The sequence below is a fragment of the Ambystoma mexicanum genome, chromosome 10 (genome assembly GCF_040938575.1).
Source record: "Ambystoma mexicanum isolate Mex_15411 chromosome 10, UKY_AmexF1_1, whole genome shotgun sequence".
NCBI lineage: Eukaryota > Metazoa > Chordata > Amphibia > Caudata > Ambystomatidae > Ambystoma > Ambystoma mexicanum.
The window spans coordinates 488132012-488150092 of record NC_090932.1 but is presented as its reverse complement, the minus strand read 5'-3'; positions in this window follow the sequence as shown (position 1 = coordinate 488150092).

Below are 18081 nucleotides of genomic sequence, written 5' to 3'. Positions count from 1 at the left end.
TGTCGAAGAGGCGGCAGCTTCGTCCGAGCGGTGCTCGTCGGCGTCGGGGCGTCGGGGTCCTGCAAGGCGGAGGTGTGCGGGGCACCTCGATGACAATAGTTCTGGACCGCAAAGATTGTAGAGACAAGAGCCCAGCAAGGGCGTCGAGTCGTCCGAGTCTTTGAGGTCGTCGGGTGGCGGGAAACCCACCGGCAGGTTTCTCCTCGGCGCGTTGGTCGTCCTCGACTTTCTCCGGCAGGATAAGAGGTCGACGAAGCGGTCGAGAGAGTCCTTCGATTGGATGTTCTTAGGCAAAGGAGCGGACGGCTCCGGTCGTCGGCGGCACGGCGTCAAGTGGTTCCCACGGCTGGGCAACTGAACTTCGACGGGCCTCCAGCGGTTCCACAAACCTGCGAACCCTGGTCGACGGCAATGGACTCCGACGGCGTCGATGTCCGGGTGCTTCACTTCGATCTCCTCGGCGGTCCCGTCTCGGGTCGACAACCTTTCGAGGGTCTGTCTTCCAGGGCGCTTCGGCGAAGATGGAGCGGTGCTCGATGGTCCCTCGGAGCACGGGAAGAGGGCGCCTTACCAGGTCCTCTCTCGGGTCAGCCCTCGACGAATTCGACAGCCTTCGGATCGGTCGAAGCAAATGCCACAGCAAGTCTTCTTCTTCCAGCTGGACGTCGAGGATCAGCAGTTCCAGTTACTCTTGAGTGGAGACTCAGCTTCTGGACGCTTCTGAACTGAACTGAACACTTTTCCAGTGGTGAGAGGTCCCCAGATATACTATCCTCTCTCTCATCCACACTGCTGGCACACACACAGCAGCCAATCACACAGAAGGGCATTCATGCAGTCAGTCAGCCAATCAGGCACACAGTGCATTCAGGCCACACTCCTCCCTTTCAGACACTCACAACAAGGAATGTGGATTGGGACAAGTACCCAGCCATTCAACACTACACACTGCATTCAGGCCAGTTTCGGGCAGGGCTGTCTCAGTCTTTGTCTCACATACCAGAAACCAGACAACCACAACAAGGAGTGCATATTGGTCACCCACTCCATTCACCCAGGTCCCACCCACAGGAGGTACCCACAACATACAGTCAGTGGGAAGGCTCCAGTCAGTCTAGCTGGGCCTTCACAACAACACCATATATGGAACTTCCACCCAACAGCCAGTCAGGGGGAAGGGACAGAGTCAGGGCTTCCCAGGACTTTGGGAAAAACAAGACAACAGGCAATAGAAAGCAAGAGGCCACAGGGGCCATCTTGTTTCTATCAGGAATCAACTGATCCCAATGGCAGGGCCTGGGTGTCCCAAAATGGAGGACACTCAGAGCACCTGGCAGATTCAGCATGGAGCTGCCACCAGCCCATACCCTGCTCTGTGGGCCACCCACAGGTGCCCAAAAACATACACTAGGGGCACAGGGTTGTACCCCTACCCATGGGTGCCATAAGGGTATCCCATGGGTCTGTTCACCAAACCAAAAGAGAGAGCTGCACCGCCAGGAGTCCCACATGGACTCCTGGGCAGGAAACATGACAGGACACACGGTAGAAACAGAAAAAGGACAAGGATTCAGAGGCCCTGTCCCTCAGATGCATTTCCAGCATCACAGTCGCCCCCCCCCAGACTGAGGTGGAGGGTGTCTAATCTCCCACGGGATAGACACCCTCATCCAGACGGTCAACATACCTTCTGGAAAGGCCATCTGCATTATCGTGACTCTTCCCTGGTCTGTGCTCTATGGTGAAGTCTAGCCCTTGCAGGCTAATGGACCACCTGAGCAATTTCGGGTTCTCACCCTTCATCTGCATAAGCCACTTCAGGGGCTTATGATCTGTTTGGACCTTGAAGGCAGACCCCGTAAGGTAGGGCCTAAAACGCCTAAGGCTCCAAACTATACTAAAACACTCCTTTTCAACAGTAGCCCACCTAAGTTCTCTACCCTTGAGTTGTCTACTGATGAATATGATAGGGTGTTCTCTCCCTTTGTCATCTAACTGGGACAAGACAGCTCCAATTGCGGTGTCGCAGGCATCCGTCTGGACGATAAAGGGTCGGCTGTAGTCAGGCGCACTCAACACAGGTGCCCTACACAGACTTTCTTTCAAGCCATCAAAGGCCCTCTGACAGTCTTGGGTCCAAGTAACCTTCCTAGGCTGCTTGGGTGACGTTAGAGCTGTCAGAGGTGCAGCTATGGTCCCATAGTCTGCCATGAAATTGCGATAGTACCCAGTGAGACCCAAAAAGACCCTCACCTGGGTTTGAGTAGTGGGAGTCTCCCAGTTCTGTACATCCTGTACTTTACTGGCGAGAGGTTGGATTTGACCCCCTCCTACCTCATGACCAAGATAGGTAACTTTCCCCTGAGCTATCTGGCACTTGGTAGCCTTGATAGTGAGGTTAGCCCTTTTCAAGGCCTGCAACACCCTATCCAGATGTGTCAAATGCTCTCCCCAGGTGGAACTGTAGACGGCAATGTCGTCTAAGTAAGCCACACAAAAAGCTTCCAGCCCACTGAGCGCATGATTGACCAATCTCTGGAAGGTGGCAGGGGCATTCTTCAACCCAAAAGGCATGACCCTAAACTGGTAGAGTCCCTCAGGTGTTGAGAAGGCCGTATTTTCCTTGGCATGGTCCGTCAGAGCTATTTGCCAATAGCCTGAAGTGAGGTCAAAGGTGCTCACAAACTTGGCAGCACCGATGGTGTCCACGAGCTCATCAGCCCTGGGTAATGGGTGCGCGTCAGTTTTGGTGACGGCATTGACTCCTCGGTAGTCCACACAGAACCTCCAATCCTTGGTACCTGCCTGGGAACTTGCCTTGGGGACAAGGACCACTGGACTGGACCAGGGACTGGTTGAGGGTTCAATAACACCCAGATCCAGCATCTTGGCGACCTCAGCCTGGATGTGGTTCATAACGGTATCTGACATATGGTAGCACCTGCTTTTGACAGGCACACTGTCACCAGTGTCAATTTCGTGCTTACACCACGGTGTAAGGCCTGGCTTCAGTGAAAACAGAGAGGCGTACTGTTGGAGCAAAGCCCTACAGGCCCTCTGTTGCTCTGTTGTCAAATCTGGAGAGAGATGTACTCCCTCCACTGAGCCATCCTGAGGGTTGCTATGCAGCAAGTCAGGAAGGGGCTCACTCTCATCCTCTTCTTGCCCAGAAGCTAGCAAGAGACATGAGACTTCCGCTCGCCTGTGGAAAGGCTTGAGCCTGTTGACATGGAATAGCTGAGGAGCTACCCCAGGGGCTCCCATGTCAACCAGATAGTTGACTTCGCCCATCTTGGAGATGATCCTGAAGGGTCCAGTCCATTTGTCTGCCAAAGCCCTAGGCTTGGTAGGCTCCATCACAAGGATTTCCTGTCCCGGAGTCCAAGCCACTTGCGAGGCTTTAAGGTCATGCCAGTACTTATTCAATTCCTGGCTGGCCTTGAGATTTGCTGTTGCCTGACCCATCATCTGTGTCATCCTCCGCCTGAGGCCTAACACGTAGTCCCCACTTGCTTGGCGGGACCTGGAGGGGTGGCTTCCAAGCCTTCTCGGATCAAGGCGAGGGGCCCCCTCACGGGATGTCCAAAGAGTAACTCAAAGGGGCTGAAACCAACACCCTCTTGAGGTACCTCTCTGTAAGCAAACAGCAGGCATCGCAGGAGGAGATCCCATTTCCTCCTTAGGGGCTCTTCCAAAGCACCTAGCATGCCCTTGAGAGTTTTGTTAAATCTCTCAACCAGACCATTGGTCTGGGGGTGGTAAGAGGTGGAGAACTTGTAGGTTACCCCGCACTCTTTCCACATGGTTTTCATGTAACTCGACATGAAGTTGGATCCTCTGTCAGAGACAACTTCCTTGGGGAATCCAACACGAGTGAAAATGCCCAGGAGAGCCCTGGCAACCACCTTGGCCGTAACCGTCCGAAGGGGTATCGCCTCAGGGTACCTGGTGGCATGATCTACCAAGACCAGGATGAACCGATGTCCACCTGAAGTGGGAGGGTCAAGGGGACCGACGATGTCGATGCCTACCCTCTCAAATGGGGTGCCAACCACTGGCAACGGCTGCAGTGGGGCAATGACACTGCCTCCAGTCTTGCCAGACAACTGACAAGTTGGGCAGGTCCTGCAGTGGGACTCCACTTCTACTCCCATCCGTGGCCAGTAGAAATGGGCAGAGAGCCTCTGCTTAGTCTTCTTGGTCCCAAGATGACCAGCCAAGGGCACCTCATGCGCCAACTGCAGTAGGAAGGGCCTGTAAACCTGGGGTACCACCAACCTCTTGCGGGCACCAGGTTCAGGCTTAGTGGGCTCACTAACAAGGAGCTCACCCTCCCAATAAATCCGGAAATTCCTAGGCACCTCTCCTTGTGCCTGGGCCAGGGCCTGTTTCCTCAGTCCCTCGAGAGAGTGGCACTCTCTCTGCCCCTTACAGAAGTCCGCCCGGGAGGGTCCCCCTTCAGCTAACAAGCATTGAAGGTCGGGATGATCCTCCGGGTTAAGAACCTCTCCCACAGGAGAGTCTTCTGCCTCTTCTCCCAAAGGAGTTGAGTTGGGGTTTTCCACTGGACCCAGCCCATCCTGAGCATGGGTCCCAATGGGTGCAGCAGGAAGAGAAGGTGCTCCCTCCACAGAGGTGGCCTTCTTGGTCTTCCGCCTTCTTGCCTTAGGCCTCGCCTTTGGCTCGGGTATCTGACCCACAGCCGGACCCGATGTCACCTGTGATCTAGTGACGGCAGCAGCAGTCATGGGAAGACCATCCGAGATCAACCCCAACTCTACTAGATCATTCCCTAACAAAATGTTAGCAGGGACATTGTCCTGAACCAGGACAGGAAGCTTTGCTGTCTTGTCGCCAATCATGAGTGTGACTAAGGCTACAGGGGATAATTTGGGAGGCCCACCAGCTAACCTGGTGGTTTGCAGAGGAGCACCTTCATAGTCCTCTGGCCTGAGCAGGGTCCTGTCCATCACTGTCATGCTTGCCCCAGTGTCTCTCAAACCAGTAGAAGGCTGGCCATTCAAGAGGACACTTCTCAAAAATCTACGGGTGTTCTGTGGGATAGTCGCCAGTACTTCTGCGTACTGGTCCCAGGCCCCAAGGGACACTAAGGAAATCTCCACCGGAGCACCAAATGTGATACCGGCAGAGGAGGGGAGGACAGTGGCCTCCACCTCAGACACGGGGTAAGGGTAGGTCAGGCTGACAGCCTGTACTCCAAGTGCCTTACCTTTACACTTGGGGTCACCCCTTTTGTGATCCAGAGCCCCACAGTCCCAACAAGCACCAGGAGTGCGGGGTACGGTACTGGAACCACTGGGAGCCTGCTTTGCAGCAGGTGGACCACTACTCTTATTCCCACCCCCAGATGACTTATCCCCACTAGATTTTTGGGTCTTAGGAGAGGAAGGTTTTGGTTTACCCGACTGTGATTGCTTGGGGGACTCCTCAGCCTTCTGAGAGGCCCCCTTCTCTTTATCCTTGTCCTTCCCACTGGAGTCCTTAGGGGACACCCGGTGGGAGACCCACTTGTCAGCCAACCTAGCCAGCTTAAAGGGGTCCAAAATGTTCTGGTCAGCCACATACTGACGCAGCTCTGGTGAACAGGCTTCAGAGAAATGCTCAAAAAACAAGAGGTGGGACAATTCAACAAAAGTCTTAACCTTGTATCCATCGATCCACCCCATCATGTTCATGTGCGCAGCACTCACCCAGTCAACCCAAGACATATTCTCCTTTTTCTTAAAATCCCTGAACCTTCTAAGGTATTGGGTAGGTGTCTTGCCGAACTTGGCAATCAAAGCAGACTTCATACACTCGTACTGACCCCTTTCTTCCACACTCAGCTTCAGAATACAGTCATACCCGGTTTGAGGCACTCTGCTTAACAAACACTTCGCCCAATCTCTTTTATCCACATCATGAATCTCACAAGCCATTTCAAACGCTTCAATCCATTGGAGGATATCCGAACCCTCCACAAATACACCAACCAAATCTTTCATAAACTTGGTGGCTGGGGACCTGACACTCTCACTGGATCTAGCTGAAGTCTCCACTCTAGCTTTCTCTAGCTGGATCCTCTGACATTCAGTGTCCTGGCTCTTGAGTTCAAGGTCCTTATTCTTGAGTGCAACTTGTTGAGCCAATTCCTCTTTCTTAAGCTCAGCATCTATTTCCAACTTGCGGTATTCAAAGGCCAATTTCATCCTTAATAACTCAAGTTCTAAGGAATTGCTGGAGTTTGGAACAGAGGCAGCAGGAATGGTGGCATTCCCAGAAACAGATTCAGCTGAAACCCCAGGGGCAGAATCCTCATTGGTTGCATTCCCCCCCTCATCAAGAGTTTCACTATCAGTCTGGTAGTCCACCAGGGCAGCTATCAGCTCAGCCCTGGACTTATCCACAAAGTCTAACTCTCTAGCTTCACAAGCACTCTGGAGAGCTTCCAAGCTCATCCGAGTTAATTTGCCATTCGCAATAGACTCCATTGTTTGTAATGCAGTTACCTTGTACACAACTAAACTTCAATTCAATAAAGGGCAAATATCCTTTGTAAGTGGCACGGTTATACACTGATTCTTAAAACCATAAGCATCCCACCGCTTGCCACCAGTGTGAGAGAACGGATCTCAATGACCGGTGGGGGGTGTCTGTACTTCCGCTCCCTATATGGTGGAGGGGAGGCACAGGAGACCCCAGCCAAGATTCTCTATTCGGTAGCAATGGTCGAGCAATCAAGGCCTAGCTTCTCAGGAGGTGATGCAGGCTGGTTCTTAAGTACAGTGTATCCCCAAGCCACCACAAAGGAATATCCACACTGTGTATTGGTTAGAACACAGTCTTTATATAATCAAAAGTTAAGGTTATGTACATTCATCATGATAACTCACTTTGTACTCTGGCAAAATCTACAATGACAAATATTTACAATTCTAAAGTGGTACCACCCTAGATCTCATTGAAGTGCATGAACAATACTGTACAATATCACACAGACCAATAGAGTGAAACCAGCAATAGAGAGAGGAGAGAAAATAAGATGGTTGAGCAATAGGCAGAATACTGAGCGTTACCACTAGGCACAGTTCTGTGTGGAGATCCCCCCACCTGGGCAACCTGTAAAGAAAGATATAGCACAAGCCCAGTCCATATATTGCGCTGCAAGTCTTATTTTTCCCCTATAATGTTTTTACCCCCCCAATGTACCTGGTGGAGTCGAGTTCCTCGAAAAAGGCGTCGACAAGCGTCGAGGGACTCGCTGTTCGGCGACGGGGAATCGACGGCCCTTCTTGAATGCCTTCCCTTTCAAGCGGGAGGCACAGGGCGTCGAACGTCCGTCGACAAACGAGGTAGAACGATGTCGAAGAGGCGGCAGCTTCGTCCGAGCGGTGCTCGTCGGCGTCGGGGCGTCGGCGTCCTGCAAGGCGGAGGTGTGCGGGGCACCTCGATGACAATATTTCTGGACCGCAAAGATTGTAGAGACAGGAGCCCAGCAAGGGCGTCGAGTCGTCCAAGTCTTTGAGGTCGTCGGGTGGCGGGAAACCCACCGGCAGGTTTCTCCTCGGCGCGTTGGTCGTCCTCGACTTTCTCCGGCAGGATAAGAGGTCGACGAAGCGGTCGAGAGAGTCCTTCGATTGGATGTTCTTAGGCAAAGGAGCGGATGGCTCCGGTCGTCGGCGGCACGGCGTCAAGTGGTTCCCACGGCTGGGCAACACAACTTCGACGGGCCTCCAGCGGTTCCACAAACCTGCGAACCCTGGTCGACGGCAATGGACTCCGACGGCGTCGATGTCCGGGTGCTTCACTTCGATCTCCTCGGCGGTCCCGTCTCGGGTCGACAACCTTTCGAGGGTCTGTCTTCCAGGGCGCTTCGGCGAAGATGGAGCGGTGCTCGGTGGTCCCTCGGAGCACGGGAAGAGGGCGCCTTACCAGGTCCTCTCTCGGGTCAGCCCTCGACGAATTCGACAGCCTTCGGATCGGTCGAAGCAAATGCCACAGCAAGTCTTCTTCTTCCAGCTGGACGTCGAGGATCAGCAGTTCCAGTTACTCTTGAGTGGAGACTCAGCTTCTGGACGCTTCTGAACTGAACTGAACACTTTTCCAGTGGTGAGAGGTCCCCAGATATACTATCCTCTCTCTCATCCACACTGCTGGCACACACACAGCAGCCAATCACACAGAAGGGCATTCATGCAGTCAGTCAGCCAATCAGGCACACAGTGCATTCAGGCCACACTCCTCCCTTTCAGACACTCACAATAAGGAATGTGGATTGGGACAAGTACCCAGCCATTCAACACTACACACTGCATTCAGGCCAGTTTCGGGCAGGGCTGTCTCAGTCTTTGTCTCACATACCAGAAACCAGACAACCACAACAAGGAGTGCATATTGGTCACCCACTCCATTCACCCAGGTCCCACCCAGAGGAGGTACCCACAACATACAGTCAGTGGGAAGGCTCCAGTCAGTCTAGCTGGGCCTTCACAACAACACCATATATGGAACTTCCACCCAACAGCCAGTCAGGGGGAAGGGACAGAGTCAGGGCTTCCCAGGACTTTGGGAAAAACAAGACAACAGGCAATAGAAAGCAAGAGGCCACAGGGGCCATCTTGTTTCTATCAGGAATCAACTGATCCCAATGGCAGGGCCTGGGTGTCCCAAAATGGAGGACACTCAGAGCACCTGGCAGATTCAGCATGGAGCTGCCACCAGCCCATACCCTGCTCTGTGGGCCACCCACAGGTGCCCAAAAACATACACTAGGGGCACAGGGTTGTACCCCTACCCATGGGTGCCATAAGGGTATCCCATGGGTCTGTTCACCAAACCAAAAGAGAGAGCTGCACTGCCAGGAGTCCCACGTGGACTCCTGGGCAGAAAACATGACAGAACACACGGTAGAAACAGAAAAAGGACAAGGATTCAGAGGCCCTGTCCCTCAGATGCATTTCCAGCATCACACTAAGCGCTTAGTGTTACGCCTAGAATGGATTCTCCCTAGCTGGTCCACTCACACCAGACGGGTTTAATTTGTGATCGACACTGATGCGACAATATGAGACGGCTATTGAATGTGCTTTCCAATGGGGCAGATTCGGATGATATCGTACTATCCCTTGATGCAGAGAAGGATTTGATAAAATCAAGTAGGACTACATGTTCAAAGTATTACGTACGTGTTTTCGGCATTGAGGGATATTTCTCAGACCTGGTGGGACACTTGTATCGCAATTCTCAGGTGCCAGAGGTCACTAAGGGGGTTACTTCTGCCCCATTATATTCCCTTATATTCTGACACACGACAAGGATGCCCATTGTCAACACTTCTTTATGCATTGGCTATTGAAACGATTGCAGCCAGGGTTCGATTGGATATGGCAATGTAAGGAATATCTCAAGAGGGGATCGAACATTGCATATCTTTATATAGTTATGACGTCCTTCTTTATCTGATGATTTTGTGTGCCAATTTACAGCAGATCCGATTAGTTTTATAAGAATTTGGCCCGTTTGCCGGCAATAGGGTTAATGATATTTCAGAGGTGTTTCCACTGCACATTGATGTACCCTGGGAGCCATGGGGTCGGGGAGGGGGGCTGACTCTGTTCAGGCTGCAAATGCATATTATTAAATATTTGGGAATACATGCTAGTGCTCGAAAGGAAGATATGCTTTGGAATAATTAACCCCAGCTGCTGGACAAAATTCAAAATTAAAGCAGATCTGCTTCAGTAGAACGCACTGCCTCTATCTTTATCAGGGAGAATGAATGCAGTAAAAATGAATACGCTTCCTAAATAAGTATACCTGGTGCAGATGGTTCCACCCGCGATGTCACTTCATATGGAAAGGAAATTGGACAAACACATAGGGAAATTTATCTGGAGGAAAAAGAGAGCTAGATTAACAAGAAATGGTTATATGCTAGCAAGCAGGATGGGGGTCTCGACCTTCCCTGGTGGCAGGCTTGCCTCTTGGCTGCACAAGCGCGTTGGGTAAAGAGGTGATTAAAACCAGATAAGGTAGCCTGCTGGCGCTGGCCTGAGTTGGCAACTCAACAATCACTCATGCTTTAAGAGGCTGCCTTGCTCCCGTGGGCTTCCCTTCCATGTCATATTGCGTGCCATCCCATTGTCGGATTGTCGCTGCAACATTGGGTGCATCTACTGAGGAAAACAGGGTTTGACACTAAAGTATTACCTCCATGGCTTAGTATTCAGGTGATATTTTTTATGTGCCTAAGGGATGGTGAGAGGTGGGCTCACATTTGAGGCCTGGAGACATGTACGGATTTTGGATCTTTTTCAGGATGCGGTGCTGCTGTCTTTTGTGGAAATCAGGAACAGTTTTAGGTCTGGAACAGACTGCCTGGCTAGAGCACGGAGCAGTAATCTCACGGATTCGTACCAAGGTGGTAAGGTAACTTTTTCTTGAAATACAGTGAACTACGAATTAGAAGTGGAAATGAACATTTCTGAATTCCCTAAATTAAAATTGTTTTATTTACTCTGCGTCCCTAACAAATTACAGAGGAATACGGTTTTAGTGGAAACAACGAGCTGCAGATTTAAAAGTCCAACTTGGTAGCGCTGAAGTATTCACTTACTTCTCACTGATGAGTTGTGTATCATATAACATTGGAAATGGGGAAATACAATATAAAATTATCCAACAATACTATTATACTGTGGTCAGGGTGGCAGCGATGAAGCTGTCTACGTCCCCAGAGCACTGCAGGGGGGGTGTGAAACATGGAAAGTTGAGACATATGTTTTGGTTATGACCAGGGGCCGAGAGGTTTTGGTCGTTGGTCGGGGAACGGGTAAGATTCAGGGGGTGACCTTCATGCTTTGCCCCACAGCCAAGCTATTTCGATTCAATGTGGAAGATTAGCACAGTGACAACAATGTTGTTAGATTATTGCATATAATGCTGTTTGTGGCTAGAAAGGACATCCTTGTTAAGTGGAACTCTCCGGATGGTCCGAGTGTCAGGGTGTGGGAACGTTTGATATCTAGCCTGTGTGAACATAAGAGTCAATAAGGCATGGGATGGATGGGGCAGAGAGAATTTGGGACTTGTTCAAACAGTTCATATGAGGGGCTGTAATTGGGGGGGGGGGGTGAAGGTCTTTATTGGTACCAATGGACATGTTCTTTGTGAATAAGGGTGAGGTTGCTACAATGCCTGTTGCCTTATTTTAACATACATGTTGGTTTAGTTTGGTGGTTTTGTTTAAGTTTGGGTTGGGAGAGAGGGTGTGTGGAAGAGCAGGGTAGCCAACACTATGGGCCGCATCACGAGTTCGGCGGTAACGGCGGCGCTATTAGCACCAGCGCTAATAGCCCCACCGCCAAACCCCCCGCCGCTTTTAGCGCCAGATCACAGGTTTGGCGGAAGGGTTATTGCCCATTCCCCATTGGGCCCATTTGTGAATTCCTCATTTCCCATTGGGCCCAATGGGGAAAATTTGTGCTATTACCGCCGGCGGATTTGCCGCCGGCGGTAATCGCTCCAAAAATCAGCAATTTTGCCACGGATTTCCCCCCAGCTGAGAGTTGGGGAGAAATCTGCCAAAGCCATGATCTGGCGGACCCTTAAATGCAGCAGTAATAGCGCTACTGCCGCATTTAAGGGTTACCGCCAGACTCGTGATGAGGCCCTATGTCTGGATGAGAGGCAGGAGGCTATGGGCCGGGGACTCTTATATTTGGAATGCTAGACCTGTGTGTTATTATGCTACCTTTTGCAAATTTATGATCCTGGAGAATAGTCCACCAACCTCTGTTTTGATCCTTTTGTGTTGTTACCTTTTCGTTAATAATAGAAAAAAAAATTAAATAAAAAAAAAAGCAATTTAGTGATTGGAACTACGTATTTTCATGTCCCCACTGTTTGCACAAATAGCAGACTTCTATGCAAAACCAACTTTTGGCTTGATAAAGATGTGCCCTTGCGAAAACAGAGAAATGGGGCATCACACTGTTGAACAATGCTGGATTCTAATTGAAGACATCTTGTTTTTGCCACTCAAAAGGCTCTCATGCAGTGACTATATTCAAGATAACGGCCTTCCTACAAGACAGCATCTACCAGTACCAATATCTGATGCAGTACACAGAATCAAACCTCTAACATGACCATCCATGAGTCAGGGCCTCTACCCACAAGAAGTATGATATCTGCCCTCCTATTCATGGGAGATGAACTCCAGATGGCTATTGATAAAAATATCTTCACTCTCGTGGCCTGTGAGTGGCCTTTGACATTGTTCATCAATCCATACTTTTCAGTTCCCTAAAACAAACGTTTAGATTCAATGCTGTGGCCCTCAATTGAGCTATCTTGTTGGTATTACCCAAATTGTTTGTTTACAATTGTTCGAATGAACAATTGACCGAATTTAAAGGGTCACAATTGACCTTTTCACAATTGACCGGATATATATATATATATATATCTGTTTGGTAATATATATTTATTTATATATATAGGGTTTTGGGGGGTTTGGCGTTAAGTGGGGAGTTGTGGGGGGTTCCCCCCCACATATATGTTACAATTGACCTTCACAATTCGGTCAATTGTGAAAAGGTCAATTGTAATTCGAACAGTTGTAAAACGAACAATTCGTACCATCTTGTTTATAGCAGACAGGATCCATTATTCTCTGAACTCACAACACGCAAATGTGGGGTTTCCAATAATCTACCCACAAATCTCTAGCAGACATAACTTCTCCCTTCTAAGCCACTTTCCTATCGTAAGCAAATCACCTTGAAATCACAGACTCATTCCTGCACTCCTGCATCAATTCGGCATAACTACTAAAAAATCCATGAAGAGCTGACTGAGAACAGCATTTGACTCAATGCCTTAAATAACAAAATCATTCATGTTGGTGCTTCAATACTGCCATCCCTTCCATACCTTTCACCTACCCTGCCCCTGCTACCATATTTCTCCCAAAATATCCATGGGTAATTTATATGTTTACATTTATTTATTTATTTATTTATTTTGATTCACTTAATAACCTTTACAAAATGAATCAGATGAAATTCATCATTTACCATAAAAAGATCTATTCAAACATTTAAAACGTTGAAAACATTTGGCATATAAAGCATTTGACATTTAAAACACATATAAAACATTTAAAAACATTTAGGCATTTAAGACATCTAAGACATAGCAAGCATTTGCACCAACATCACATGATAAATCCATTGTCATCTGTGGGATGTTTTAACTCACTAGGCTCTGCCCTGCGGCATCACTGTGTGCTGGTGGCACCAGAATTAGCAAAATTGCAGCAAAAAGCCCTTTACGTGCCAAAACCTATGAATATGAAAAATTGCGCTTTGAAACCGGAAAAGATGGCTGCCAAATCTACTTTGCCTGTTGTCAGTGGTGGAAGGAGACCTCACTGCTGAAACCTGACACTGGGCTGCCTACCAGGGAAAAATGGAAACAGCATGAAAGGCAGTGCTTTATTGCAAGAAACCCAGAAAGTGCTCTTAAATCCCTTTTTCTTAGTTGGTGAAAATACAGAATGCCAGTCCAAAACATCAGAAAACACCCAATATCTTTGCTGGGTGTTACCCGCCACTTCATTTGAGGAATCAATATGAACCCACATCAGGAAAAGTGGAATCTATCATCAAAATATCCACAGTAAAATGTGTACTTGCCTGTGAAAATCTGTCAAAATATGGGCGCAGTACCAGCGGCCGCCTTTGACTGTTTCAAAGCCTGCATTTAAAGTGCAAAGTTGCACCATTAAGATCTAATGTCTTAAATCTAAGTGACCTGCCATCAAGGGGAACATAGGTTGTAACTATTTAATCTCCATGATTTAGAGACTGAAATCAGAGTTCTAGCTGCTTGATTAAAAATTGCAAGTTTTATTTTAAATTGAGAAAATGTTATAAATTGACAGTGAAGTTAGATGAACTCAGAGTCACCAAACCAGTTTTCCCCAGCTTTCCCCTAACAAAAGGCATCTCCCCTGCTTCCCACAAAGGTCAGGAACTCACATTCAGGTGTTGATTAAGAGGGGAGGCGATTTTGGGCTGCTGCTCCTGGAGGAGACAATGAACCTTCCTTGGCTGAAAGGATATGCAGATTGTAAGTGTCAACAGTGGCCTCTGCCAGAGTAAGAAGGTGGGGATTGCTCTTGAGCTAAAGAAACCTTTGGAGGCGGGGATAGACATTTTTGTTGATTCCCAATAGACAGAAAGCATATTTTTGGAAAACAGTGATAAAGGACTATGCAAATTTGTAAAAATTGTAAAATTATAGTATTGTGCATGTGATTTTTTTCTGTGCACATATTAAAAGGTCCCAGAAATCTGTGCGATGTTCTGAGAAGGCACAGTGAAAATTCTGGTTTTGTAGCAGTTGTATTCATGTCAGAAGCATGACACTTCATACGATTATGTCCATATACAATGTGCACATATGTATAAAATTGAGGACAAATTAGACATTGTCTCCCGCAAAAAAGTGCAAACATTTGCCAAATCCAGATCCAAGATCTCATAGCTACGGGGCTTGGGGCTATTTGCTCCACAAAATATGTGATTCATGTATGTTATTGGTATAAAGATTATATGCATGTAAAGATGCATTATTGAAAAATAGATTTTATGTGTAAAAGGCAAAGGGGAGGTTTTCCCTGCATCATAAACTACATCATCATGGTGACACACTGTTTTCTGCTCCAATCAAGGAAGAGAGCAGACTTTAGCCAATAGAGTACCTAGGGGGTGCACCTAGGATAATTCAGCATACCCACCCTTTTATGAAACACATACATATAGACAGCTGAGGACCTAGAAAAACACACTGATCCACCCACCATCCCGATATTGGCGAAGCACTTTGTAGGAGCTCCATCCATACTCCTTGTTCCAGACTCCAAAAACCTTGCAAGCAGAAAGACTCAGAGCATAGCTGAACCACTTTCAGCTGGGCCTAACTTCCAGAACCCATCCCTCAACTTAAAGGGGAAACCAAAGAGCAGCCAGGCTGTGCTGTAACTGCTTGCCTGCCAAAGAATTATCTTCATAACCAGAAGGGCAGATTAAATCCCAGTCTGGTGCCATGCTATGCTGTGCAGACCAGAGAGCCATTGCAGATCCAGTCCAGCTGTGCTGTGCAGTGTAAACCAGAGCGCCTTGCTGTCCAGTCCTGCCGTGCGGTGTCCAGAGGGCCTTGCTGATCGCTGACCAGACCAGTCTGGTGTGCCCAGCAGTCTGCCCCAGAAAAATCATTGACCAGAATCCCTGACGGTTCCATTCAAAACATTGGTAGTGAGAATCCATAGTATAGGATTGTCACCAGCCTATGTACTGTCCATAGTAATCCCTATCCAAATCAGATCTATTTTATGTCCAGAACAGTATTGCTAGAAATCCTTTTTGTCTTGCCTGAACTCTCACTTATTCTATAATCCTTCTGTAATAATATTGTTAAAATCATCTTTGCGCTGTTATATTGCTGCATTATTTTTTCGATCATTACTCCATGTGATTAAAGAGATTGTGTAGTGTGACATCACCCCATTAGTGATCATTGTATACTCATTAAAATAGTGTGATATATTGCGCCATCCATAAATAAATATTTTAACTTTGCAAACCAGCCTTATTCCTGGTTCAGTGTGACCGGGGGGGTTAAATAAGCGTGATATAAGCGGTACACCGTTCAGAATAAAAGAACTTACAGACACAAAGAAATAATTAAGGGTTTCAGTTGTGCATCCCACGCTAGGCATTGACTTAGGTGAAGTGCCGGATTGAAATCACTTACAATCAGTCTACAGTATAGGGGTGTAATATAGGCATAAATATGGTCAGATCCTCAATATATCCCAAAGTGCACTCCAGATTTTAAATAATGCCATGGGAACCCCCTGTGTGTCTGAATTCAAACAGTAACCACAGACTACATCGGACTTGATCGCGTCATAATGCCCCACAAACTGCCCCAGCACAGTCGTGTAAAGGGACGCCCACCCAGGGCATGCTGTCCGTTTGAGCCTAGGGGTTTCAGCATTAGTTTCCAGCATACACATCCTACGTATTCTGTTTTTTTTGCTGTGATTTTCAAATGCCCCCCTGCAGTGCCAACACAGAGGCTGACTGCTCTGAGGACGTAGTCTGAAACTTCGCACAGCAGGGCTTGGACATCTCAAAAGATAATACTGAGTCTTGAGGTATCGATATGCAATATTCTCAAGATAATTAAAGTTATGCAATGATGCTAGATGGGTGTAGTTGTTTATCTAATCCCATTTCAGTAACTTAATTTCAAACAAGGCTTTCAGTGTTTCGAACCTTGTGTCCGTGCAAAATCTGGGTGCCAATCGATCTTAGTAAAGCATGCCTCATTAAGTTTGCTAAAGTCATCCCGCTTGCTGTTACATGCTCGATTCATCCCAGTTTATTCGGCCAACATTTTCAGAATTGGACACTTGGGATCAGATCTCACCTTGATAAAAAATATTCCTCTCCTAATCAGTACCTGGCTAGATAAAGACAAGAGGCCCATCTGCAAACTGAGGTAGGCCGTTGATGTTGATGGGGGTAGTATCAGGAGCATCCTCCAGAAGAAACCCTCAATTGTATCTAACCATGTTAGATTAGACAATGCGAGGGCTTCTAGCCCGTATAGTATTGCTGGGGCAAAGTTTTGTTTGTATAGCCTAATAATCCCTTCCATAGAGTTGCCCGCAGTATGATGTGCACATTTATTGATAGCAAATATAAATTGCCTGGCTTTTCTCTGTTTACCAGCAATGAATGGTCTATAATCTCTGTCTGCCTGCAGAGGCAAACCTAAATATAATTAAGTTGGGACATATTCAATGGTTTGGATGTCGGTGGTAATGCTGACTTTACTGACTGTTTTACTGGTGACAAGCATACATTTTTGTTTTTCCTGTGTTAATAACCAGCCCATTTTCTTTTCAGTGTTCTCTAAGGGCTTTGAGCTTATTTTGTGCTCCACTTATGGTGCGATCAAACAACATGAGGTGGTCTGCAAAGTAGTGATGTCAGTGTCAACCATTTCTACAGGACAGCCTGACATGGCAAGTAGATATGCCTGGAGATCTGCCAAGTATAGATTAAATGACAGGGGAGCCAGGACACAGCCTTACCTGATGCCGCTGTTGATTCCCACGGTCATTGACAATAAACCCTCACTTGTTAGTCCTATTCACACAGAACTATTCTTATGGAGAAGTCTTAAGATTGAAATCAGCCATTCTGGGCAGCCATAGTTACGAAGTTTCTTCCATAGTCACAGGCGACACACTTATATTATGTACAAGCCTGGGTTACCTTTTTTAGAGGCTTCCCTAATCAGTGAATCCATAACTCTTATATTGTGTGCTGTTGCCGAGCCTGGTCGAAAACTTGTCTGGGTACAGTGTAATATGCTATTTTCATCTACCCAATGCTGCAGGGCCTTTAATACAAAGTTACAGAAAAGTTTCCCAGGGACATCTAGTAGAGAAAAGAGCCTGTAATTCTCGGGGCACAGCCTATCTCCCTTTTTCTATACAGGTAACAGAATCGCATGCTGCCATAAAGCAGGAACTCTCCTCTCCACACACATCAAACAGCAGTTTTAACACTGTAGCACAAGCATTGGGATCATCTTTCGACACACCACAAGTCCCTGGCGTCCGTGAGCACTTCAGACCCACTATACCCTCACATATGTCACCCAGCTATGGTGTAGGGTCCATGGTACAGATGCTATTTCTCCTGGATCTGTCTCCACTGCAGCAGCATATTTGGACCCCTTAAAAAGTACCCATTCAGGCTCTGCTATGGGGTTAACCACAGCATGCCTGATATTGCCTCTGGGCTGGGACATTATTTGCCAAATAGGTCTAATTTGGCCTCTACAGAGAACAGAGAACATTTGCTGCCATTTAGCATTTAACTCTGAGTGTCTCCTTCTGCAGAGCCATTTCTTTTAATCACTTTTTATATGCCTGATTGTGCCTCATGGATTCCGGATTGAAATCACTTACAAGATTGGGGGCTCAATGCCGGG